Genomic DNA, 26,706 nt, shown 5'->3' with positions numbered 1-26,706 from the left:
GAAGGTGTTAAAAACAGACACACCAGCACATGCAGAGGCATGAAGCTGTGAAAAGCACGGTGGATCTGGCAAGCTCAAAATAGTTCAGTACTGCTGAGAGATAAGGCAAGACAGCATCACCATCCCAAAGGGTCTTAGTTGACATGCACTGGAGGACAGATTTTGGGAAACAACAAAAAATTTTGAGCAAGAGTATGAAAGTCAGATTTCTATTTCTGAAAGTTCACTCCAGCAGCACTGTGGAAAGACTGAAGGGTGAAAGATTAGAAGTAAAGATACAAATAAAGCAGTTGTTGAAATAGTCTAGGCCAGACATAATGAAGGTCTAAATTAAGGATGTAGCAATGGCAATGGAGAAAAAGTGACAGATCAAAAAAAGGAGAATCAGTGGAACCTGGCAACTGACTAGATATGAAAGGTAAACGGCAGGAGGGAATTTAGGATGATTTCTGGATTCCTTGGCTGGGCATTAGAGTTCTATTCACTAAAGTCAGAATACAGGAGAAAGGGTCTGTATTATACATATCCCTTTTGTATCTTTTGAAGTATCAAGCATGATGCAGAGCACACACACAGTGAACTTATAATACTTTTCACTGGCTGTCTTGTAAAAAAGACAACAGAGCCTTTTGGTTCACGATCTCCATTGGCCATTCTCTGGAAGCTGGCATCAGTTACCACATACTGATACCAGGAAACAGTCCTACAGCAGGGATTACTTTAGGGGGCCAATTCATCCAGAAAACAAAATGAAATCGACAGTGTATATGGTATATGTATGTGTTCACATGGTCATGTTAGGGAAGGAAGGACAGGTTATAACAGGAATCTTCTGTACATTTATATAATGCTATGGCAAAGATTAATTACCAACCCCAGCAATCTCTTCTCTCCTTAGACACATACGTCAATTTTCACCTGGGTTCATGGCCACTGCATAAAAGATAAGTTTTTTTAGGTTCTCTGGCAGCTAGGCTTTAGCCATATGATTAAATTATAAAATATTGTGTGGGTCTTCAAAAAGTGCTTAAATGGAACAGATTCAGCTGAGAGATATCCCGTATTTGACCCAGGGGACAACAAGGAAGTCCCTCAGCCTTCATGGGTCATGAGGTAAAGGACAGAATCTATGGTTAGGATATCGGAGCAGAAAGATAGAAGTTTGACCCTGATGAGTCTTGGAGCCTGCCGTATCAGGGGTGAACTATTCTCAGACTTATTTTCTATGAGGGAGAATTAACCTTCCATCTTGTTTAAATTCCACATTATTTTAGTTTTTTCTCTTGCATGAAAATGTTATGTTCACATAAAGCATCTATATATTTTCCAGACAGTATAATGAAGAGATCAAACAAATGTAACCGGCAAGTGACCATCAGACTATTCATCAGCTCAGGTGGGTGCATGTCAGGACAGGACAGAGGTTTGCAGACACTGCCCTGATGATGCCGCATCTTCCCAGCATACTGTGTTACAAGCAGGGCAAGGACTTAACAACTTTCATAACGTGAACAGTTATATTTGTTATCACCCCCTGAAAGTTTACTAAACACTTTCACATATATTATCTCATTGAACCTTACAACTAACTTAGGAGTCAGATAAGTCTGGGATTATTATCTCCATTTTACAAACAAGGAAACTGCCCAAGGTCACATAGTTTGGAAGTGGTTGGACCAAAACTTAAACCTTAATCTCATGACTAGAAATATTTCCCACTAAATCACAAGATTAAAATAATTCTTAGAGAAATTTATTAAGTTTAAAATAATGATTAATACTAATTAATTGGATAAACTGATACTATGATTGCAGAAATGACCTTAATCAATGTCCTGACATTTCACAGAACTTATATACAGATTTTTTTAAATTTATTTTTACATTTACTAATAGAGAAAATATACAGTTCCACTTTAGAACTGATGACAGTTCCATTTCCTCCTCAGATCCTGCATTCTGAACTAGAGAGGAAAATGAGCATATAAGGGGCAGCACATGAAGTAAGAGGTAACGCAGGGGAAGTACAACTACACTCTTTAAGGGCTACTCCCCTTGTAACACCTAGATTAGATTCTGCCCAGTTTTACCTGCTGGAAGTATAAGACATTTCTGCAATTATTTCCAGAAATCTCTATTCAGAAAACATATATTGCTCAAAAGTAACCTAACTCATCAAAGAAAGGTGAACTGCCTTTCAGTCTAGATCCTAAAGAGAGGAATGCTCTAGCCTGCATTGCCAACCTACAGAGAGGCACCCTAGCTAAACAGTCTAAGGAAAAGGGTCTTATTATTTAAGACCTGTTTTCTAATCCTTGTCTAGACTCCTTGGGACATTATACAGGATATTTAGATGCCCCCCCCTTAATTTCCTCATTAGATCATGGAAGAGAAGGATAATTTATTCCCCAGGACTATTTGGAAGCCTGATTAGGCGTAATGAATATTTTGTTTCTGTAATGTTTTATATAATTAGATGTGGAGAATGAAATTACTGCATTCTCTTCTACTTACCCAAAATTATACTCTGTTTTACTGAAACAAAATGACACAGCAGAAAGTCTCATTAAGAGGACCTAGTTTAACAAAAAAGGTAAACTGAGGAGAAGCATTTGAATGGTGCTTCAAATGCTTTCATCAAAGAAAATTCACTTTCAGTTTCACTTTCTTAAGACTATGAAATCATGGAGCTGATGCAATCTTTTTAGGTCACCTAGTTTAATACTGTTTTAAAATTAGAAGATAATACTATTACAGCATTTAAAAAAATAACAAATACAGAATTTCTTTTTCTTAAAATAGCAAGAATTTACATATCTCTATGGCCCCTTCTCATCTTCTTCAGTATACAGATTTATACTGGAGTTCTTTTTTTAAAAAAACTTTAAATCCTACATGCTTTTTCACATACATGAAATAATAATTCTTAGAGATTCTTCAATGACATAATATTCCACTGTATTGCTATACCTCAGTTTACCTCTGAATTATTTCCACTTTTTTATTTAAAATATCCTCCTTAGGATATATTCCCAGAAGTGGGGCTTCAGGATCAAATGATGTGCTCATTTTTATGGCTCTGGCTATGTATTGCTAGATTACTCTCCAGAAAGATTACACCAAATTACATCACCTCCAGGAAAAGGAGTATACCAATTTCTTTGCACACATCCCAATATAAAGTTGCTTGTTTTAGTTAACTGAAAAGTGTCTTAATTTGCAAAGCTTTAATTATTGGTGAATCTGAATATTTAGCTAAGTTATATTTCTTCTTGTCTGGACTTAAAAAAGATTGTAAAAGCAACATATAATAGAACAATACAGCAGATGTGAAGTAAAAAGTGAGGCTTACTCTCTCCTAAACATGCTCTTAATCCAATTCCCAGGGTAGTCACAGGGTAGTCACTGCTAGTACCTTGTTCTATATCTTTCTAAAACTTATTTTACGTGTGATCATACATACATTTGGAAATATTCATTAATTAGTTTTTTACAAAAACGCAATCATGCTGTATATTTCTTCAGAAACTTATTTTTTTCATTTAATACTTCATGTACTTGGAGGCGCCTGTAATTCTTGAAACTGTATAGCTGTGTTTCAGCAGCCTTGATTCCTGAAGATGATCATATAACTATACAGCTTTTACAATGTGACTGTGTGATTGTGAAAGCCTTGTGTCTGATGTTCCATTTATCCAGGGTATGGACAGACGAGTAGAAAAATACAGAAAAATAAATAAATAATGTAGGGGGATAAGGTGTTAAAAAAAAAACTCAGTAGATTGAAATGCTAGTAGTCAGTGAGAGGAAAGTATAAGGGGTACAGGATGTATGACTTTTTTTCTTTTTATTTCTTCTTCCGGAGTGATGCAAATGTTCTAAAAATGATCATGGTGATGAATACACAATTATGTGATGATATTGTTAGCCACTGATTGTATACTGTAGATGGACTGTTACGTGTGTGAAGATTTTTCAGTAAACATTTTAAAAACCTTAGGAACAAAGTTTTAAATTGAAAAAAAAAAAAAAAAAGAACACCCAGGGCTCTTGAACTGAGACTCCATAAAGTTTTCACGTACTAGGTTTGCCTTCCTGGAATATATGATTCCAGGAGGGTTCCTATGTCAGATAAATCCTAGGATTATTAATTAATTACATCCTCCTTTCCTTTACTGTGGACACCCCTTCTCAACATGAAAAAGTCAGAACAGGCATTTCCCAAAGATCCCTATAGTTTGGGAGAAGGATTAAAGGAGAAGGAGGCGGTATAACAGAGAAAATAGGATTTAACAAACTAGTTTGGTTGCTGAATCAATATATTTGTTCTAGCCTCCAGTGTTTTGGAGCAGCTAGAGGGAAAAATCTGAGATGGTGGTATGGTAGCCCATTACAAACTGTGGGGCCTAGTCAGTAACTATTTGTTGAAGTGTGCTTTGAAAATTACTACTTTTTCTTTTTTTGCTTTGTACATGTTATATCATACAATAAAAAAAGTTTTAAAATACTTCATGCACATATTTCCACATTAACAAATCTAACTCATTCTTTTTAATAGCTGCAGAGTAATATCTATTATACAAACAATATAATTTATAGTCATATCTATTATAGAAACATCATAATTTATAGTAATATCTATTATAGAAATATCATAATTAACCATTCTTCCTATTAATGAGCATGGAGACCACCTTTAATTTTTCATTTTAACAAAGAATATTGCACATGAACAAACTCTCAAACCATGTCCTTTGATCTCTTGTCCTGAAGGAACTTAGTACTGTAACATAAATTTGTATCATTTATTTTCTTTATGTGTCATATATTAAGCTTTTACTCATCATATTCATAATGATTTTCTCTATCCTGGCACTGTCCTTTTACCTTTATTTCTTCCAAAAAAATTTTTTTTTTAATTCTACATACACTTTGTGATGGTTAGGCTCTGGTGTCAATTTGGCTAGGTAATGGTGGCCAGTTGCCTGCTCAGGCAAGCACTGGCCTCATCGTTAGTTCAAGGATAATTCCTTGGCTAGTTGATAAACAGGGAGGCTGGTTTATGAAATCATCAGTCAATTGATTGCAGCTGTGACTGATTACTTCTATGGTCAACCATGGCCATGTCTCCTGCAAACAAGAAAATCCAATCAGTTGGATTTGATCCAATCAGCTGACGACATTAAGGGAGAAGAGAGAATTTTCATTGCTTCTTTAGCCAGCCAGCCTCTCCTGTGGAGTTTGTCCAGATCCTTCATCACAGTTGCCAGCCTCACCGCCTGCCCTTCGGATTTGGGACTCTTGCATCCCTGTGGTTGCATGAGACATTTTTATAAATCTTATATTTACAGATCTCTCCTGTTGGTTCTGTTTCTCTAGAGAAACTAAGACACGCAATTATCTGCCTTCAAATATCTACCCTTGGTTTATGCCATAAAATTACCAGAGGGGTAAGTATGCTTTATTATTTTCTTCTGGTTATAAAAATATTTTAACATTTTAATTCAACTGGAATTCATTAACCATATAGAATGAGGTGTGAATCAAATTTTAATCCTCCCATATTGAAATCCAGTTATCCCAATTAATGAATTTCTCACATTATTTTATCATACTTGCTTTGCCACAAGCTAATTAGTATGTACTCTGCCACCTATTTCTGGGATTGCAATTCTATTCCACTTACCAGTTTTAAGTTAAAACTGACTACCATGCTTTTTTAAAATAATTTTCTATTAAAGTATATTACTACACAGAAAGCATGTGTTTACAATGAACTGAATCTATCCTTGTAATCAGCATCCATGAAAGCCTCCTACAGCCTCCTGCCAGCCCCTAATCCCCCATGGGTAAACACTTAGATTAGTTTACTTATTCTGTAATCAAAGATATAATCAAAGAGTATGCATTCTTTTGTGTCTGGCTTCCTTCACTCAACAATAAGTTTTTGAGGTTCAACCATAAAGTTGTGGGTAGTTTGTTAATTCTCATTGCACTATAATATTCCATTGTTGAGTAAACCACAGTTTATTTATCAGTTCCACTGTTAGAAGCATTTGTGTAGTTTCCAGTTTGGGCTTATTATGAAAGGTGTCTCTATGAGCATTCTAGTGCAAGCCTCTGATAAACATATGTCTGCATTTCTGTTGGTTCTATGCCTAAATATGGAACGACTGGGTCACAGAGTATGCATATATTCAGTTTCAGTATACACTGCCAAATGGTTTTCTAAAGTTACCAATTTACCCTCAGCAATGCATGAGAATTAAACTTTACTGCTTACAATTTGTGACCCATATTCATCTTGAAAAAATGTTTTTTCAGGTCTTATTACAAGACAGAAATGTTCAATCTACAAAATTAACAGTGGTCCTAGGGAGCATCCTTGATTTATTCTTGTTTCTCTTAGTTTTAAATAAATGCTTTAACATGGATTAGAAGTACCATTTTCAGTTGTTTTGGGGTTTATCAAGATTAGGTGCTTAATTTCATCAGATGGCTTCTAATAGCTTTTAATATGGTCCTCTGGTATCTCTAGTTATCATTTTTATAAATAATATTATAAATATGTCTATTCTTTACATTTCTGGGATAAATATATATGGTCATTCTGTTTGTTAGATTTTATTCAGGAACTCTTCCATCTTCATGTCTTAAAAGAATTTATAGTTTCCTTTTTTAGAATTATTTTTGCCAGGTTTGTGGATAAACACAGTATTTAACTCATTGAAGAAACTGAAAAACATAATATTAGCAAATATCTATGAAGTGCTTCCTAAGGTCCAGGAACAGTTCTAAGAGTTTTATTCATTTAATCCTCACAACAGTCTTGTTATTCTTCATTTTACAAATGGAGAAACTGAGCACAAAGATAACCAACCTGCCCAAGGTCACACAGCTATTAAGAAACCTCATATAACTACAGCAATTCTGAAAATGAACCAAAGAAATGGGAGAACTTACTCTACCTGATTTCAAGACTTACCATAAAGCTACTTTAATTAAGACAGTGTGGTGTTAGTAAAGATAAACATATAAATTGGTGGAAAGGAAGAGAGATTCTAGAAATATACCCACACATATGTGGCCAACTGATTTTCAACAAAGGTGCCACAGCATTCTGGTGGAGAAACGATAATGTTTTCAACAAATGTAACAGTAACAACTGGATATGCACATAACATAAAATGAGCCTTGACCTTTTCCTCATACTATTAAGAAAACTAACTCAAAATTGGTCATAAATCTAAAGAGAAGAGCTAAAACAATAAAACTTCTATGAAAAAAAATGGAGATAATCCTAGTGACCTCAGATCAGCAAAACTTCTTAAATAAAACATAAAAAAGCATGAACATTTATTATTATTTTAACTTTTTTATTGTATAGCATAACATATACACAAAGAAATAAAAAAGCAATAGTTTTCAAAGCACTCTTCAACATGCGGTTACAGGACAGATCCCAGAGGTTTGTCAAGAAGGCTTTCTCAATCTCTTGGTGCTGGGTCCCGGGATTTCTGTCCCACATTGCCAGGGAATCATGTCCTATGTGGAGGGAGGGCAGTGAGTTCACTTGTTGAGCTGGCTTAAAGAGAGAGGCCACATCTGAGCAACAAAAGAGGTTCTCAAGGGGTGATTCTTAGGCCTAATTTTAGGAGGTTTAGCCTATCGTTTGCAGGAAAAAGTTTCATAGGGGTGAACTCTAAGATTGAGGGTTTGGCCTACTGATCTGGCTATCCTCGTTGCTTGCAAGAATATTGGAAATTGTCCAAAGGGAGAAGTTGAATATTTCCTCCCTTCTCCTCATTCCCCCAAAGGGACTTTGCAAATACTTCTTTATTCACTGCCCAAATCACTCTGGGATTTATTAGGACATCACACTAACCTGGACAAACCAACAAAATTTCATGCTCAATTTAAGATTCCATGTACTTATGGTATTCAACTAAACTGATCACACAAGTTAAATTAGGAAATGCACTACCCAAAATATAAATTCTACACCAAACAAACATCTCTCCTTAGTTTCACACAGAAATTGAAGTTTTACGGACGATATCATCCTCTACCCTGTATTTTGGTATACCATATTTCTAATCAGATCAGCTTCATTCATATCTCTACTCAATGTCTGATCACCTTTTCAACTTTTTAAACAGTTCCTGTATGGAGTACTGCTGACTTTCATAGCTTCAGAGCTCTAACTCTGAGTTTCAGGATACCCGAAGTTTCTGGGAAAGCCTATATTATGTACAAACAGCTCAGTATCTAAAAATTTAGAATTAACAGTTACACCTCCTGAATATATGTGACTGCTGTAAGGTCTTACAATCTAGGAACCTTTACAATAAGCCCCAACCTGACAAGCCATGCTCTCGACTTTAGTTCACCGAACTTTTATATTATAGTTAGTCCATATGATTGAGGCATGATAATATTTGTCTTTTTGTTCCTGATATTTCATTCCACATAGAGTCCTTAAATTTCATTCATCTAGTTGCATGCCTTACAACTTCATTTCTTCTTATGGCTGCTCAGTAGTCCGTTGTATGTAAATATCATAGTTACCCCTTCCATTCCTCAGTCGTTGCACCCTTAGGACACCTCCATCCATTGTGGATCACAAACACTCCCACCAGAGACACCAATGCAAAATGCCCATTCATGTCTCCACACTGGGTTCCTCCAGGTACATACTTAGCAATAGAGTTTCAGGATCATATGGTAACCCCACCCCCAGCCTCCTGTGGAACTCCAACACTGTCCTCCAAGGGGCTGCACGTAGGTTGTCTTTTGAAGAAGAGACATTTTTTTAAAAATTAAGTCCAATTTGTCAATTTTTTTCATTAAAAGTTCATGCTTTTACGTGGGACAGAAATCCCAGGATGAGCCTGGGATTTTCTATTAATATGAAATTCCATTTATATAAAATAGGCAACTCCATGGAGACAGAAAGTAGTGTAGTGGTTCCAGGGGGTGGGGAAATGGGCAGTCACTACTAAGAAATATGAGGTTTCTACCTGGGGTGATGAAATGTTCTGAAATTAGATAGTGGTTGTCATGGTTAGGGACAGGTGTCAACTTGGCCAAGTTGTGGTACCTGTTCATCTGATTGGGCAAGCGCTGGCCTGTCTGTTGCAATGAGGACATTTCATAGGATTAGGTCATGATCACGTCAGCTACATCCACAGCTGATTCCATTTGTAATCAGCCAAAGGGGAGTGTCTTCTGCAATTAGTGATGCTAAATACAATCATGGGAAGCCTTTTAAGGAGGACTCAGAGGAGACAGATTCCATTCCTGCTTTGGTTGGTGAGCCTCTCCTGTGGAGTTCATCCAGGCCATCCATCAGAGTCATCGGCTTCGCAGCCTGCCCTGTGGATTTTGGACTCTGCGTTCCTACGGTCACGTGAGACACTTTCATAAACTTTATATTTGCAAGTGTTCCCTGTTGATTCTGTTTCTCTAGAGAACCCTAACTAATACAGTGGTGGTGGATGCACAACCTTATAAATATACTAAAAAACATTAAACTACATTTTGAAAGGATGGATTTTATGGCATGTGAATTTTATCTCTATTTTTTTCAAAAAGACTAGATAGATCCATAAAAACAAAGAGTTGAAGTTAAAATGAAGCATAAAAAAAAGAAGCTAAGAAAATTTTGGAAGATGGAAGAAAGACAAGTTATAGTTGATGTAATAGGATGTAATAGACTGGAAAAAGCTTCAGGTTAAACAGCTACAGAGGTCGAATGACAAGAAACAAACCCATCCTGTTGTGGAATACCAGAGAGTCTCAGAAACTGTAGGTATCAGGTACTACTGAAATCACGAGTGCAGGTAAAGGTAAAAACACAAGTATTGGTTAAAAATCTATGTAGAAGCAGTTATATTCCTATACTTCTTCCCCAATCTAGTATGCAGGTTACCAACCCTCCCTCACCCTGGTACAACACTGAAGGTTTTTTCTCTATTGAGAGGCTGAATAAGAGGACTTTAAACTTGGGAACATCAAGAACATTTGAAGGCAGAAGTATCCTACTGAAAACCAGAAGATTATATGAAAGTCTAAATATTAATCTGTAAGACCCTCCCTTACTCCACACTTGAACAGATATCCAAGAAGCTCCAGAAACTTGAGGAAAGTCTCTTAAATGGAAAACAGAACAAAAATAACAAACAGAAAAAAAGGAACTCAGGAGAAAAAGAGAAAATGCAGGAAACCGTCACAAACTTTTAGAAAGCTAAAAAAACAGGCAATCACAATTAATAGTCTCAGAAAGACAAGAAAAATTTTGTATTCATGAATTCAAAAAAACAAAAAAAGGCAAATAGAAATTTCAAATATAACAGATATTTTAAAAATTCATCAGCATGACTCAAAAGTTGAAGATAACCACAGAAAGTACAAAAACAAAATAGATGGAAAAGGGGGAGAAATATAAGCAAATCAGAGCATTAATCCATAACGTCCAATGTCTGAAGAGCAGCAGTTCCAGAGAGAGACCAGAGGAAACAAGAGATGAAAAACTATCAAGGACATAATTCAAGAAAACTTGTCAGAATGGAAAGATATGAATTTCCACAATGAAAGGGTCTAAGACAACGAATGAAAGAAGACACACACCAAGAAGCAGCTTCATGAAATATCACTCATCAGAACAGCACTAGATTTCTCAATAGCAAAACTGAAAACTAGAAGTCAATGCAGAAATGCCTTAAAAATTCTAAGGAAAAATTATCTCCAATCTAAAATTTTATACCTATTCAAACTATCAATCAAGTATAAGAGTAGTAAAAGATTTTTTTCAGGGACACAAGAGCCCCACTATTTTACTTTGCACAAATTCTTAGAAAGCTAGTGGAGGATACAATCTAACAAAAAGAAAGGGTATATAAGGAAAAAGGAAGATACAGGCTTCAAGAAATATGGAATATAACTTGAGAGATAAGTAATGTCCATGATAAGGATCAAGGATTAGAGAGTAATAGGCCATATTGAAGTAGGGTGGACCACTTAGGTGGAAGAGTACTCCAGAGGAGAAAAGAAATTGAAACTGAGAAAAAACTATTTGATGTGTGTGAATGAACTGAGAGAAGACTGATCTTTTTATTGGAGAATTTAGGGATGAATAATGACAGGTTCACAGAAAAATAAGAAGACCAGAAAAAAAGGCAATTACTAACTCCAGGAAAAAAAACTGTGTAAAAAAGAGAAATTTAATCTGACATGATCAATATATATATATATAATATTTCCATAGTGATAATAAAGTAAACATTACATATTGATTTCACCAGGAATCATAATTTTATTGGAAGGCTAGTATAGTAGGAAGAGAAGGGGGATGGTATAGAAGGGCTAAATCCACTTCTCCATCATAGGAAATCATTACATAATATCTAAAACTGAAAAATCAAGAAAAGCAGATTAAATATGTTATTTAAAAATACGCAAGATATCAAAAGAAATGGTGAAAAAAGATAAGAATGAAGCAAATCGGGTCAGGATTAAGTTAATTCAGAATACAGGGGTAAAGAAGACATTGTCTCTATTTTAGAACTTCATCTACTCTTTGAGACCAAAGGAAGAAAGGTTTATTTTGTCCAAAACCTAAATTTTCAGTAGCACATAATCTAACTCAACCTGTCTGGATGGATCATTTAAATAATCCAAACATAGGGAGCCCAGAATAAGAATGAAGGCCTTTAATCTTGTACAGCTTAATGTAATGCTTGGATACATCCCAGAATATATTAAACAGATAATCAAAAAGTATTGGCAAAATCCATTGAGGGGTGGGAGAAAAAATAAGGAACTATTAAACTTTACCACCGGGGAAACCCCCTGAAACTGTGTCAAACATTAGGGACACCCAAATCAAGAAGCCAAGTCCTTGATCTCTCTCTTTTTTTTCCTTTAAGCTTGGTAAAAGAGCTTTATAGGTATTCTTCCACATAAAAGGGCAGTAGATATTACCAATATGTGTTACACTCAGAATAAAAACAGACTCTCAGATTACTTCAGGTGATCTTTGACATAAAGTTTATAGAACATAAGTCAAGCTGCTTCATTCTTAGTGTCTGACCTTATCAGAGAAGGTGGCTAGCTATTTTTCATGATTTTCCAACTGCATTCACATGTACATCGGGGCTTAACCATGCTAATTCATAAAGACTAAAATGTATAGTCATGTCATTGTCCAACAGTTTCATTTTTGTCTTAAAACTATTTAACACTGAACCAAACTACTGATTACAAACTTCCATTTTTAATTGAAAATCATATTTTGATGTTTGCATTGTAATTTTATTTTAATTTTTAATATGTTAATTTTTAAACATGATTTTATTTCATTGAATTTTTCATGTTAGCTTTTATGAACCTTTCGCAAATGACAATGGCTTCCTGTTTATCGCCTTCCTTCCTTCCCCAATGCCTTGATGCAGACCTTCAGGTTAAAGGAAGTTTATGAAAACATAAGGACTTGGTGGTTGATTGCGTGCTGGATGGATGTGGGCTTAATGGGAAGGAGAGAACTGAGAGAGAGAAAGCAGTTGAGGCAGATCCCCACATCCTTGCTTTGAAAGACTAGGTATGCAGTAAGTGCCCTTCACCATGATGGGAGATGTTAAGCCAAGAAGCCAGTGGCTGGGAAGGGAGGAACACAGATGATTACTTTTGGTTAATGCGCAGCTTGAGTTTGATTGTGCATGGAGTATCCAGGAAGATGTTCAGTTGGCAGTAGGAAATAAGGAAACAGAGATGTGGGAGGTATTTGGAAATCATTCACTTATGGGGACTAAAACAAAGCAGTGGATGGTGTTGAACTCAGCTAGGTGAGACTGTGAGTAAGAATAAAGTGTGACTGAGGATGGAATCCAGAGAGCACCCAGTATTTAATGGGCAGATGGACAAAGAGGCACGACCTGATGAAAAGGTAGAAGAGCCTGTGGAGAATCACAATGCAAACGTGAAGGAAGGGCCCTTTTTAGAGCCATAAGAAAGCCACAGCAGAGCCGTGCAGAGCCACGAGGCTGAGAGAAGCACAGAGTCCACCAGCCAGCGACCTTTGGAGATGAAGAAGGAAAATGCCCCTGGGGAAGCTTCATGAAACAAGAAGCTGGGAGAGAAAGCTAGCAGACTATTACCATGTCCACCGTGTGCCTTCTCAGTTGAGTGAGAAACATCAAACCATCAGCCTTTCTTGAGTTAAGAAACAGTAACGAAGGTGTTTGGCTCAGGAACAAAACGTGGCATGAAGAACAAAGGAAATATGAAGGAAAAAAAAGAATACAGGTGCAGATTTGAGACGTTCAACTTATTAAACAGGATTTCAAAAACAAAATTAAAAAATCACTACACCCTGAAATGAGCTAGGAAAAATTTCACATAGTACCTCAATAGAAAATTTAAAAATACACATCTTAGTTGAACTCTATTTTTCATTTCAACGTATGAGAACTTCTCAGAAACTTATCTAATATTAAATATTTACTCTTATTAGTAAAAGATTTTTTTCAGGGACACAAGAGCCCCACTATTTTACTTTGCACAAATTCTTAGAAAGCTAGTGGAGGATACAATCTAACAAAAAGAAAGGGTATATAAGGAAAAAGGAAGATACAGGCTTCAAGAAATATGGAATATAACTTGAGAGATAAGTAATGTCCATGATAAGGATCAAGGATTAGAGAGTAATAGGCCATATTGAAGTAGGGTGGACCACTTAGGTGGAAGAGTACTCCAGAGGAGAAAAGAAATTGAAACTGAGAAAAAACTATTTGATGTGTGTGAATGAACTGAGAGAAGACTGATCTTTTTATTGGAGAATTTAGGGATGAATAATGACAGGTTCACAGAAAAATAAGAAGACCAGAAAAAAAGGCAATTACTAACTCCAGGAAAAAAAACTGTGTAAAAAAGAGAAATTTAATCTGACATGATCAATATATATATATATAATATTTCCATAGTGATAATAAAGTAAACATTACATATTGATTTCACCAGGAATCATAATTTTATTGGAAGGCTAGTATAGTAGGAAGAGAAGGGGGATGGTATAGAAGGGCTAAATCCACTTCTCCATCATAGGAAATCATTACATAATATCTAAAACTGAAAAATCAAGAAAAGCAGATTAAATATGTTATTTAAAAATACGCAAGATATCAAAAGAAATGGTGAAAAAAGATAAGAATGAAGCAAATCGGGTCAGGATTAAGTTAATTCAGAATACAGGGGTAAAGAAGACATTGTCTCTATTTTAGAACTTCATCTACTCTTTGAGACCAAAGGAAGAAAGGTTTATTTTGTCCAAAACCTAAATTTTCAGTAGCACATAATCTAACTCAACCTGTCTGGATGGATCATTTAAATAATCCAAACATAGGGAGCCCAGAATAAGAATGAAGGCCTTTAATCTTGTACAGCTTAATGTAATGCTTGGATACATCCCAGAATGTATGTTTATATTTGAATTGTGTATTCATATGGTTTCTCTGTTCTTTGTTTTATTCAAAGTGAGTCTTGTTGTTTGCTATTTTTTAATTTTTATTTTTAAAATATTTTTATTGAGAAATATCCACACATGTACATTCCAAAAATATTATACAACCAATGGCTTGCAATATCATCATATAGTTGTGTATTCTTTACCATGATCATTTTGAGAACATTTGAATCACTAAAATGAGAAAAAAAGAGAACTCATACATCCCATACCCTTTAAGTCTCCCTCTCACTGTCCCAAAGTACTTCGATCTACTCAATTTTTTACCCTATATCTGCTCCTATTATTTCTTTCTTTATCCTTACTTTTTTTAATACTCATCATCCACCTGGACAAGAGAAGCATCAGACACAGGCTTTTCACAATCACACAGTCCCTCTTTAAAAGCTATGTAATTATAAAGTCTTCTTCAAGAATCAAGGCTACTGGAACACAGTTCAACAGTTTCATGTACTTCCCATAAACTAAAAAAGATATCTATATAATGTGTTAGAATAATCTGCAGGAAAAAATCTCAACTCTGTTTGAAATCTCTCAGCCACTGAGACTTTATTTTGCCTAATTTCTCTCTTCCCTCTTTTGGGCAACAAGACTTTCTCATTCCCATGATGACAGGCCCCAGCCCAGCCCCAGGAGTCAGGTCCAACGTGGCCAGGGAGATTTACACCCCTTGGAGTCATGCACCATGTAGGGGGGAGGGCAGTGAGTTTACCTGCCAAGTTGACTTAAAGAGTGATCCCACATCTGAGCAACCAAAAAAGTTCTCTGGGGGTGGTTTTAGGCATAAGTATGTAGGCTTAGCTTCTCCTTTGCAGGAGTAAGCTTCATTGGGACAAGCCCCAAGATTGCAGGCTCAATCTATTGAATTTGTTGTTCCCACTGCTTGTGAGAATTTCAGGAATTCCCCAGATGGGGAAGTTTTCCTCCTTTCTCCCCAGTCCCCCAAGGGGACTTTGAAAATACTTTTTTATTCTCTGTACACATTACTCTGGGATATACCATCGCATCATGCAACCTCTACAAACCAATAAGATTCATGCCCTAATCAAGATCCTATGTAATTATGGTGTTTAAGTAAACCGACCACGTCAGTTAAATTAGATAATGTGCTCCCAAAAATAAAAATTTTGGTGTGTGTACTTTCTAAGCACAGATGCCCACCTGACTTTAGAGTGCACTGTCACTCAACAGATGAATTTCTTTTCATTTATAAACATAAAGTGTACTACTTTCCACATATGTTAAAAGAGTGGTAATTGCTCTATAGATTTTTTGAAGCTTTTTGACAAGACTAATAGAACTAGTTGATAAAATGTTCTGAGATGATGAGAAAGTTGAGGTAGATAGCATCCTTTTTACTGTTTAAGATGATATTATCATCAAGAGAAATAGGCAGTGAGAGTTTATTTTGGTTAATCTTAAAGAGAACTCCTGGAAGATGCAGAGAGTCTCTTGGGAATTAACTTCCATGTAAAGCTATTAAACCCAAGAACTCTGGTTCTAATATATTATAAATAGGATCAAAGCAATTAACTAGAAAAAAAGTAGCTAAGCAAACTTTGACTAACTTTTATTTTCAATTGTAAGAATAATAATTTTGGTGGTTTTTGAGTCTATAATGAATGTATTATCACTCAGCATATTGAAGCAAGGATTTCCATACGTCCATCTTAGAAGAAATACTATTATTAATTCACTCATATATGAAAATACTTATTATATAGGAAATAAATGTATCAATCATCACCATTAAAATTACCCTGTTAAAATAAATCATTCCAAAATGAAAAAAAAAAGTGAAGGAAGGGAGAAGTTGTAAGAGGAGAGAGAGTAGGCAACGGAGCCAATCAAGAAACCAAAACTGAAGTTGGCGATGGAAAGACTGTCAGTTATAACAGCAAGAAGAAAACGTGTGTATGTGTATAGTTGGGAATTATATATTAATGAGAAACAGTATGAGAATAAGAGCCAAAATAAGCAGCATAAATGATAAGTCCTACAAAGTTCAGGAAAAGGGGGAATTCAAAATTAAAATGACTGGAAGCAGATTGGCAAAAGACGGTGTATACATATGATCGAACATTGTGCTGCTACACAAAGGAATGAAGTTGTGAGGCATGCAACGATGTGAGTGAACATGTGGGACATTTGGTGAGACAACATAAGCCAGAAACAAATGAGCAAATATCGTATGACCTCATTTAGAAAGTACTTATAAAAAAAACTGGTAGTCATATTTAGCCTGGAGTGGTAATTGTTATCTCTGGATTTTGAGGGGCTGTTTATAAATGTATAACCTGGAATTCAGAGATGAGAACGAAGCCCATCAGGTCAGGATTAAGGTGATTCCGAATACAGAGGTAAAGAAGACATTGCCTGTATTATAGAATTTCACCTACTCTTTGAGACCAAAGGAAGAAAGTTTTATTTTGTCCAGAACCTAAATTTTCAGTAGCACATAATCTAACTCAACCTGTCTGGATGGATCATTTAAACAATCCAAACACAGGGAGCCCAGAATAAGAATGAGAGCCTTTAATCCTGCATAGCTTAATGTAATGCCTGGATACATCCCAGAGTATATTAAGCAGATAATAAAAAAGTATTGGTGGCTTAGTGGCAGAATTCTCACCTGCCACACTGGAGACCCAGGTTCAGTTCGGTTCCCAGTGCCTGCCCATGTGAAAAAATACATACATATATTAGCAAAATCCTTGGAGGGATGGGGAAAACAATATGGAACTATTAAACTTTACCACTGGGGAAACCCCTGATACTGTGTCAAACATTAGGGACACTGAAACCAATAGGACAAGTCCTTGATCTTGAGGCTTGCTCTTGTGAAGTTTGTATATGTAGTGGAGAAGCTTAGCCTACCTATAGGTGTGCCTAACAGTCACCTCCAGAGGACCTCTTTTGTTGCTCAGACGTGGCCTCCCTCTCTCTCAGCCCAACTCTGCAAGTGAAACCACTGCTCTCTCCCTAATGTGGGACATGCACCTAGGTAATTTTCCAGAAACCTGCAACCTCCAGATGGGTCACTGGACCAGGTAAGTCCTGAAATGGAGAGAGGCCAGCCTCTCCAGAACATCAATTAGTTCTATCCCTCTATTCCATATTATCAACAGCCCCTTCCAACATGAAAAAGTTAGAACAGGCATAGCTCAAATACCCCTAAAGAATGGGAGAAAGATCCAACGTGATGGTGGAGTTATACAAAGAAGGTAGGATTTAACAAATGAGTATGACTGCTGAATCATTATGTTGATATTTCTTTAGTCTTCAGCATCTTAGAGCGGTTAGTAGTAAAAACCAAAAATTGTGGAATTGTAACCCATATCAAACTCTGAAAGCTGTTCTACAACTAATTGAGATGTGCTTTGAAATTTGTTGTTTTGTATATATTTTACACACACACAAAAAGTCAATTGTGATGATAAAGGCACAGCTATATGATACTGCTATATGCTGACTGACTGTATACTTTGGATGATTAAATGGTATGTGAATATACATCAATTAAAACTGCAAAAAAAAAAAAGAAATGGAGAAAAAATTTGAAACAGGTCTTCTTAAGGAATGGGTCTCAGAGGTGGGAAATTTGTGAAAGGCTACCTTTTTTTTGTTATAACCCTTATGGATCTATATGTCTTTAAACATTGCATAGCCAATAAAAATTTAAATTTAATTTTTAAAACTCCAACAATTCTTCAGCCTTTCTTCTGTGGAAAAAAAAATGGAATTCTGTGCTATGTGAATTGTCCCCTTTCTTACCCATTATTTGTGGCTTCTTATTTTCCTAAAAGAGTTTTTAAATTTTTTCATCTAATTATTATTACTTTGTAATTTTCTCTTTAACACTTTATATAGTCAACTATGTTCCATTAATGTTCTCGGTTACTTCTTTTTTTCAATGGATTTATTTATGCAGACTTACTTCAAATGTCTTAATGCTGCTCAGTAGTCTTGTGATTGCCTTTAGTCAAGCTATCTTTTTTCTTTCTCACAGCAACTAATATAAACTTTCTTTGCTCTCTTTAAGCCTTTTACTTCTCCCCCCAAACTCTAAGATAGCCTTGATTCTTAGTTCAAGGACAAAGCAGAGGCTCTCAGATGAAGAAATCAACTTCCAGCCCCACCCTTAAGCTCAATCACATTCATGACAATCTTTACTCTCCACACCTCTGCTGTTCAAATACAGTAATTTCTACTAAAGCCATTAGAAAACCATTGAGGGGCTCCTATTTTTGAAGGCCCAAGTCACATAATATCAAAAAATATTAAAATGCACCCAAATTCCACATTCATACAATTTTTTCTGTTAAAAGATTTTTTTAGATAGAAATAAGGTAAGATATTGGGTAATTGGAGCTGAAGGGATACAGACTGTGCAACAGGACTGGATACAAAAACTCAGAAATGGACAGCACAATACTACCCAACTGTAATATAATTATGTTAAAACACCGAATGAAGCTGCATGTGAGAATGATAGAGGGAGGAGGGCTGGGGACATATTGAAATCAGAAAGATAGATGTTAAAGATTGAGATGGTATAATCTAGGAATGCCTAGAGTGTATAACAATAGTGAAATGTACAATGTACAAAATTTTAAAAGTGTTTTTGCATGAGGAAGAATAAAGGAATGTCATTAATGCAGGGTGCTGAAAATAGATAGTAATTAATATTTTAAAATGTCACCTTAGATTGAGAGAACCTTCTCGACCAAAAGGGGGAAGAGTAAAATGAGACGAAGTGTCAATGCCTGAGAGATTCCAAACAGAGTCGAGAGGTTATCCTGGAGGTTATTCTTACGCATTAAGTAAATATCACCTTGTTGTTCAAGATGTAGTGGGGAGGATGGAGGGAATTGCCTGAAAATGTAGTGCTGTGTTCCAGTAGCCATGTTTCTTGATGATGACTGAACAATGATATAGCTTTCACAATGAGACTCTGTGAATGTGAAAACCTTGTGTCTGATGCACCTTTTAGCTACTATATCAACAGAAGAGTAGAACATATGGAATAAAAATAAATAATAGGGGGAACAAATGTTAAAATAAAGTCAGTTTGAAATAGTGATAAATGAAAGTGAGGAAAGGGGTATGGTACGTATAGTTTTTTTTTTCTCTATTATCATTTTATTTCTTTTTCTGTTGTCTTTTTATTTCTTTTTCTAAATCGATGCAAATGTACTAAGAAATGATGAATATGCAACTATGTGATGATATTAAGAATTACTGATTGTATATGTAGAATGGAATGATATCTAAATGTTTTGTTTGTTAATTTTTAATTTTTTTTAATTAATAAAAAAAAGTTGGGAAAAAAAAAAAAAGACCGCTTGCCTGCCTTACCTAGAGGACCCAGGTTTGATTCCCGCTGCCTGCCCATGTGAAAAAAAAAACTGTTTGATGAACAGATAAATAAAATGTGGTATGCATGCAAAAAAAAAAAAGTCACCTTATGTGTGAGACTAAAGCAAAAAATGTTTATTTGTTACAAAATTTATATTTTGACTAGAGCATTTCCTAATATAACTTATATAGATAGTTTGACTGAACGTCATAAGTACTTGGAATCTCAGGTAGGACATGAGATTTTGTTGGTTTGTCCAGAGTGATGCCCCAATAAATCCCGGAGTGATTTGATCAGTAAGTGGAAAAGTATTTGCAAGCCCCCTTCGGGGAATGTTGAGAGCGGGGAGAAATTCAACCTCCCCAAGTCGAATTCTTGATATTCTCACAAGCAGTGGGGACAACCAAAGCTACAGGCTGAGCCCCCAGTCTTGGGGTTTGATCATTTGAAACTTAACCCCACAAAGGATAGGTCAAGTCTACTTAAAATTTAGGCCTAAGAGTCACCCCCAAGAGAGCCTCTTTTGTTCCTCAGATATGGCCTCTCCCTCCAGTCAACACAACAAGCAATCTCACCACTCTCCCCCTGTCTACGTGGGACATGACTCCCAGGGATGTGGACCTTCCTGGCAACATGGGACAGAGATCTTGGAATGAATGGAGACTCAGCATCAAGGGATTGAGAAAACCTTCTTGACCAAAAGGGGGAAGAGGGAAATGAGACAAAGTGTCAATGGCTGAGAGATTCCAAACAGAGTCGAGAGGTTATCCTCGAGGTTATTCTTATGCATCAAGTAGATATCACCTTGTTATTCAAGATGTCATGGAGAGGCTGGAGGGAACTGCCTGAAAATGGAGAGCTGTGTTCCAGTAGCCATGTTTCTTGAGGATGATTGAATAATGATATAGCTGTCACAATGTGACTGTGTGATTGTGAAAATCTTGTGTCTGATGCTTCTTTTATCTACCTTGTCAACAAAGGAGTAGAACATATATAATAAAAATAAATAATAGGGGGAACAAATGCTAAAATAAATTTAGTTTAAATGCTAGTGATCAATGAAAGCAAGGGGTAAGGGGTATGGTAGGTATAATCTTTTTTTTTTTTCCTGTGTCCGTTTTCTTTCTTTTTCTATTGTCTTTTTTATTATTATTATTAATTAATGGAAAAAAAGAAATTAACCCAACATTTAGAAATCATACCATTCTACATATGCAATCAGTAATTCTTAACATCATCACATAGATGCATGATCATCGTTTCTTAGTACATTTGCATCGGTTTAGAAGAACTAGCAACACAACAGAAAAAGATATAGAATGTTAATATAGACAAAAAAAAAAAGTAATAATAATAGTAAAAAACAAACAAACAAAAAACCCTATAGCTCAGATGCAGCTTCATTCAGTGTTTTAACATGATTACTTTACAATTAGGTATTATTGTGCTGTCCATTTTTGAGTTTTTGTATCTAGTCCTGTTGCACAGTCTGTATCCCTTCAGCTCCAATTACCCATTATCTTACCCTGTTTCTAACTCCTGCTGGACTCTGTTGCCAATGACATATTCCAAGTTTATTCTCGAATGTCCGTTCACATCAGTGGGACCATACAGTATTTGTCCTTTAGTTTTTGGCTGGACTCACTCAGCATAATGTTCTCTAGGTCCATCCATGTTATTACATGCTTCATAAGTTTATCCTGCCTTAAAGCTGCGCAATATTCCATCGTATGTATATACCACAGTTTGTTTAGCCATTCTTCTGTTGATGGACATTTTGGCTGTTTCCATCTCTTTGCAATTGTAAATAACGCTGCTATAAACATTGGTGTGCAAATGTCCGTTTGTGTCTTTGCCCTTAAGTCCTTTGAGTAGATACCCAGCAATGGTATTGCTGGGTCGTGTGGCAATTCTATATTCAGCTTTTTGAGGAACCGCCAAACTGCCTTCCACAGTGGTTGCACCATTTGACATTCCCACCAACAGTGGATAAGTGTGCCTGTTTCTCCGCATCCTCTCCAGCACTTGTCATTTTCTGTTTTGTTGATAATGGTCATTCTGGTGGGTGTGAGATGATATCTCATTGTGGTTTTGATTTGCATTTCTCTAATGGTCAGGGACATTGAGCATCTCTTCATGTGCCTTTTGGCCATTTGTATTTCCTCTTCTGGTAGGTGTCTGTTCAAGTCTTTTTCCCATTTTGTAATTGGGTTGGCTGTCTTTTTGTTGTTGAGTTGAACAATCTCTTTATAAATTCTGGATACTAGACCTTTATCTGGTATGTCATTTCCAAATATTATCTCCCATTGTGTAGGCTGTCTTTCTACTTTCTTGATGAAGTTCTTTGATGCACAAAAGTGTTTAATTTTGAGGAGCTCCCATTTATTTATTTCCTTCTTCAGTGCTCTTGCTTTAGGTTTAAGGTCCATAAAACTGCCTCCAATTGTAAGTTTCATAAGATATCTCCCTTCATTTTCCTCTAACTGTTTTATGGTCTTAGACCTAATGTTTAGATCTTTGATCCATTTTGAGTTAACTTTTGTATAAGGTGTGAGATATGGGTCTTCTTTCATTCTTTTGCATATGGATATCCAGTTCTCTAGGCACCATTTATTGAAGAGACTGTTCTGTCCCAGGTGAGCTGGCCTGACTGCCTTATCAAAGATCAAATGTCCATAGATGAGAGGGTCTATATCTGAGCACTCTATTCAATTCCATTGGTCGATATATCTATCTTTATGCCAATACCATGCTGTTTTGACCACTGTGGCTTCATAATATGCCTCAAAGTCCGGCAGCGCAAGACCTCCAGCTTCGTTTTTTTTCCTCAAGATGTTTTGAGCAATTCGGGGCACCTTGCCCTTTCAGATAAATTTGCTTATTAGTTTTTCTAATTCTGAAAAATAAGTTGTTGGGATTTTGATTGGTATTGCATTGAATCTGTAGATCAATTTAGGTAGGATTGACACCTTAACTATATTTAGTCTTCCAATCCATGAACACGGTATGCCCTTCCATCTATTTAGGTCTTCTGTGATTTCTTTTAACAGTTTTTTGTAGTTTTCTTTATATAGGTTTTTTGTCTCTTTAGTTAAATTTATTCCTAGGTATTTTATTCTTTTAGTTACAATTGTAAATGGGATTCGTTTCTTGATTTCCCCCTCAGCTTGTTCATTACTAGTGTATAGAAATGCTACAGATTTTTGAATGTTGATCTTGTAACCTGCTACTTTGCTGTACTCATTTATTAGCTCTAGTAGTTTTGTTGTGGATTTTTCCGGGTTTTCGACGTATAGTATCATATTGTCTGCAAACAGTGATAGTTTTACTTCTTCCTTTCCAATTTTGATGCCTTGTATTTCTTTTTCTTGTCTAATTGCTCTGGCTAGAACCTCCAACACGATGTTGAATAATAGTGGTGATAATGGACATCCTTGTCTTGTTCCTGATCTTAGGGGGAAAATTTTCAATTTTTCCCCATTGAGGATGATATTAGCTGTGGGTTTTTCATATATTCCCTCTATCATTTTAAGGAAGTTCCCTTGTATTCCTATCTTTTGAAGTGTTTTCAACAGGAAAGGATGTTGAATCTTGTCAAATGCCTTCTCTGCATCAATTGAGATGATCATGTGATTTTTCTGCTTTGATTTGTTGATATGGTGTATTACATTAATTGATTTTCTTACGTTGAACCATCCTTGATACCTGGGATGAATCCTACTTGGTCATGATGTATAATTCTTTTAATGTGTTGTTGGATACGATTTGCTAGAAGTTTGTTGAGGATTTTTGCATCTATATTCATTAGAGAGATTGGTCTGTAGTTTTCTTTTTTTGTAATATCTTTGCCTGGTTTTGGTATGAGGGTGATGTTGGCTTTGTAGAATGAATTAGGTAGTTTTCCCTCCACTTCGATTTTTTTGAAGAGTTTGAGGAGAGTTGGTATTAATTCTTTCTGGAATGTTTGATAGAATTCACATGTGAAGCCGTCTGATCCTGGACTTTTCTTTTTAGGAAGCTTTTGAATGACTTTTGAAAGAATTGAATGATTCAATTTCTTTACTTGTGATTGGTTTGTTGAGGTCATCTATTTCTTCTTGAGTCAAAGTTGGTTGTTCATGTCTTTCCAGGAACCCGTCCATTTCATCTAAATTGTTGTATTTATTAGCGTAAAATTGTTCATAGTATCCTGTTATTACCTCCTTTATTTCTGTGAGGTCAGTAGTTATGTCTCCTCTTCCATTTATGATCTTATTTATTTGCATCCTCTCTCTTCTTCTTTTTGTCAATCTTGCTAAGGGCCCATCAATCTTATTGATTTTCTCATAGAACCAACTTCTGGTCTTATTGATTTTCTCTATTGTTTTCATGTTTTCAATTTCATTTATTTCTGCTCTAATCTTTGTTATTTCTTTCCTTTTACTTGCTTTGGGATTAGTTTGCTGTTCTTTCTCCAGTTCTTCCAAGTGGACAGTTAATTCCTGCATTTTTGCCTTTTCTTCTTTTCTGATATAGGCATTTAGGGCAATAAATTTCCCTCTTAGCACTGCCTTGTCTGCGTCCCATAAGTTTTGATATGTTGTGTTTTCATTTTCATTCACCTCGAGGTATTTACTAATTTCTCTTGCAATTTCTTCTTTGACCCACTTGTTGTTTAAGAGTGTGTTGTTGAGCCTCCACGTGTTTGTGAATTTTCTGGCACTCCGCCTATTATTGATTTCCAACTTCATTCCTTTATGATCCGAGGAAGTGTTGTGTATGATTTCAATCTTTTTTAAATTTGTTAAGACTTGCTTTGTGACCCAGCATATGGTCTATCTTTGAGAATGATCCATGAGCACTTGAGAAAAAGGTGTATCCTGCTGTTGTGGGATGTAATGTCCTATAAATGTCTGTTAAGTCTAGCTCATTTGTACTAATATTCAGATTCTCTATTTCTTTATTGATCCTCTGTCTAGATGTTCTGTCCATTGATGAGAGTGGTGAATTGAAGTTTCCAACTATTATGGTATATGTGTCTATTTCCCTTTTCAGTGTTTGCGGTGTATTCCTCACGTATTTTGGGGCATTCTGGTTCGGTGCATAAATATTTATGATTGTTATGTCTTCTTGTTTAATTGTTCCTTTTATTAGTAGACAGTGTCCTTCTTTGTCTCTTTTAACTGTTTTACATTTGAAGTCTAATTTGTTGGATATTAGTATAGCCACTCCTGCTCTTTTCTGGTTGTTATTTGCATGAAATATCTTTTCCCAACCTTTCACTTTCAACCTATGTTTATCTTTGGGTCTAAGATGTGTTTCCTGTAGACAGCATATAGAAGGATCCTGTTTTTTAATCCATTCTGCCAGTCTATGTCTTTTGATTGGGGAATTCAGTCCATTAACATTTAGTGTTATTACTGTTTGGATAATATTTTCCTCTAACATTTTGCCTTTTGTATTATATATATCATATCTGACTTTCCTTCTTTCTACACTCTTCTCCATACCTCTCTCTTCTGTCTTTTTGTATCTGACTCTAGTGCTCCCTTTAGTATTTCTTGCAGAGCTGGTCTCTTGGTCACAAATTCTCTCAGTGACTTTTTGTCTGAGAATGTTTTAATTTCTCCCTCATTTTCGAAGGACAATTTTGCTGGATATAGGAGTCTTGGTTGGCAGTTTTTCTCTTTTAGTAATTTAAATATATCATCCCACTGTCTTCTAGCTTCCATGGTTTCTGCTGAAAAATCTACACATAGTCTTATTGGGTTTCCCTTGTATGTGATGGATTGTTTTTCTCTTGCTGCTTTCAAGATCCTCTCTTTCTCTTTGACCTCTGACATTCTAACTAGCAAGTGTCTTGGAGAATGCCTATTTGGGTCTAATCTCTTTGGTGTGCGCTGCACTTCTTGGATCTGTAATTTTAGGTCTTTCATAAGAGTTGGGAAATTTTCAGTGATAATTTCTTCCATTAGTTTTTCTCCTCCTTTTCCCTTCTCTTCTCCTTCTGGGACACCCACAACACGTATATTTGTGCGCTTCATATTGTCCTTGAGTTCCCTGATCCCCTGTTCAAATTTTTCCATTCTTTTCCCGATAGATTCTGTTTCTTTTTGGAATTCAGATGTTCCACCCTCAAATCACTAATTCTATCTTCTGTCTCTTTAAATCTATCATTGTAGGTATCCATTGTTTTTTCCATCTTTTCTACTTTATCCTTCACTTCCATAAGTTCTGCGATTTGTTTTTTCAGTTTTTCTATTTCTTCTTTATGTTCAGCCCATGTCCTCTTCATGTCCTTCCTCAATTTATCGATTTCATTTTTGAAGAGGTTTTCCATTTCTGTTCGTATATTCAGCATTGGTTGTCTCAGCTCTTGTATCTCATTTGAACTATTGGTTTGTTCCTTTGACTGGGCCATATTCTCAATCTTCTGAGCGTGGACAGTTATCTTCTGCTGCTGGCGTCTGGGCATTTATTCAGATTTCCCTGGGTGTCGGACCCAACAAGGTTGTAAGATTTTTCTGTGAAATCTCTGGGTTCTGTTTTTCTTATCCTGCCCAGTAGGTGGTGCTCGTGGCACACGTTTGTCTGCGGGTTCCACCAGTAAAAGTTGCTGTGGGTCCTTTAACTTTGGAAAACTCTCGCCATGGGGGAGGTTCACCAGCCGAAGCGGCTTGGAAGAGTGCCAGTCGGCCCGGGGGTCCGAACGTGGGGAGGGTCGCCAGCCACCGCAGCCCGGGAGAGCGCCCGACCGAATTTCCTAGTCGGCCTGGGGCCCCAACCGTGGCGGGAGGGCGCCAGCCGCCGCAGCCTGGGAGAGTGCACGGTTCCCAGCCGGACCGGGGAG

General features: G+C 36.2%; 1 protein-coding gene across 3 annotated transcripts in view; it reads right to left on the bottom strand.

Annotated features, from left to right (window-relative positions):
• CSTPP1 (centriolar satellite-associated tubulin polyglutamylase complex regulator 1) overlaps positions 1-26,706 on the bottom strand; it is a 296,345-nt gene that overhangs the window by 256,404 nt on the left and 13,235 nt on the right. The window lies entirely within an intron of this gene.

This window comes from Tamandua tetradactyla, chromosome 8 (genome assembly GCF_023851605.1).
Source record: "Tamandua tetradactyla isolate mTamTet1 chromosome 8, mTamTet1.pri, whole genome shotgun sequence".
Taxonomy (NCBI): Eukaryota; Metazoa; Chordata; class Mammalia; order Pilosa; family Myrmecophagidae; genus Tamandua; species Tamandua tetradactyla.
This window is presented reverse-complemented; position numbering and strand designations above follow the sequence as displayed.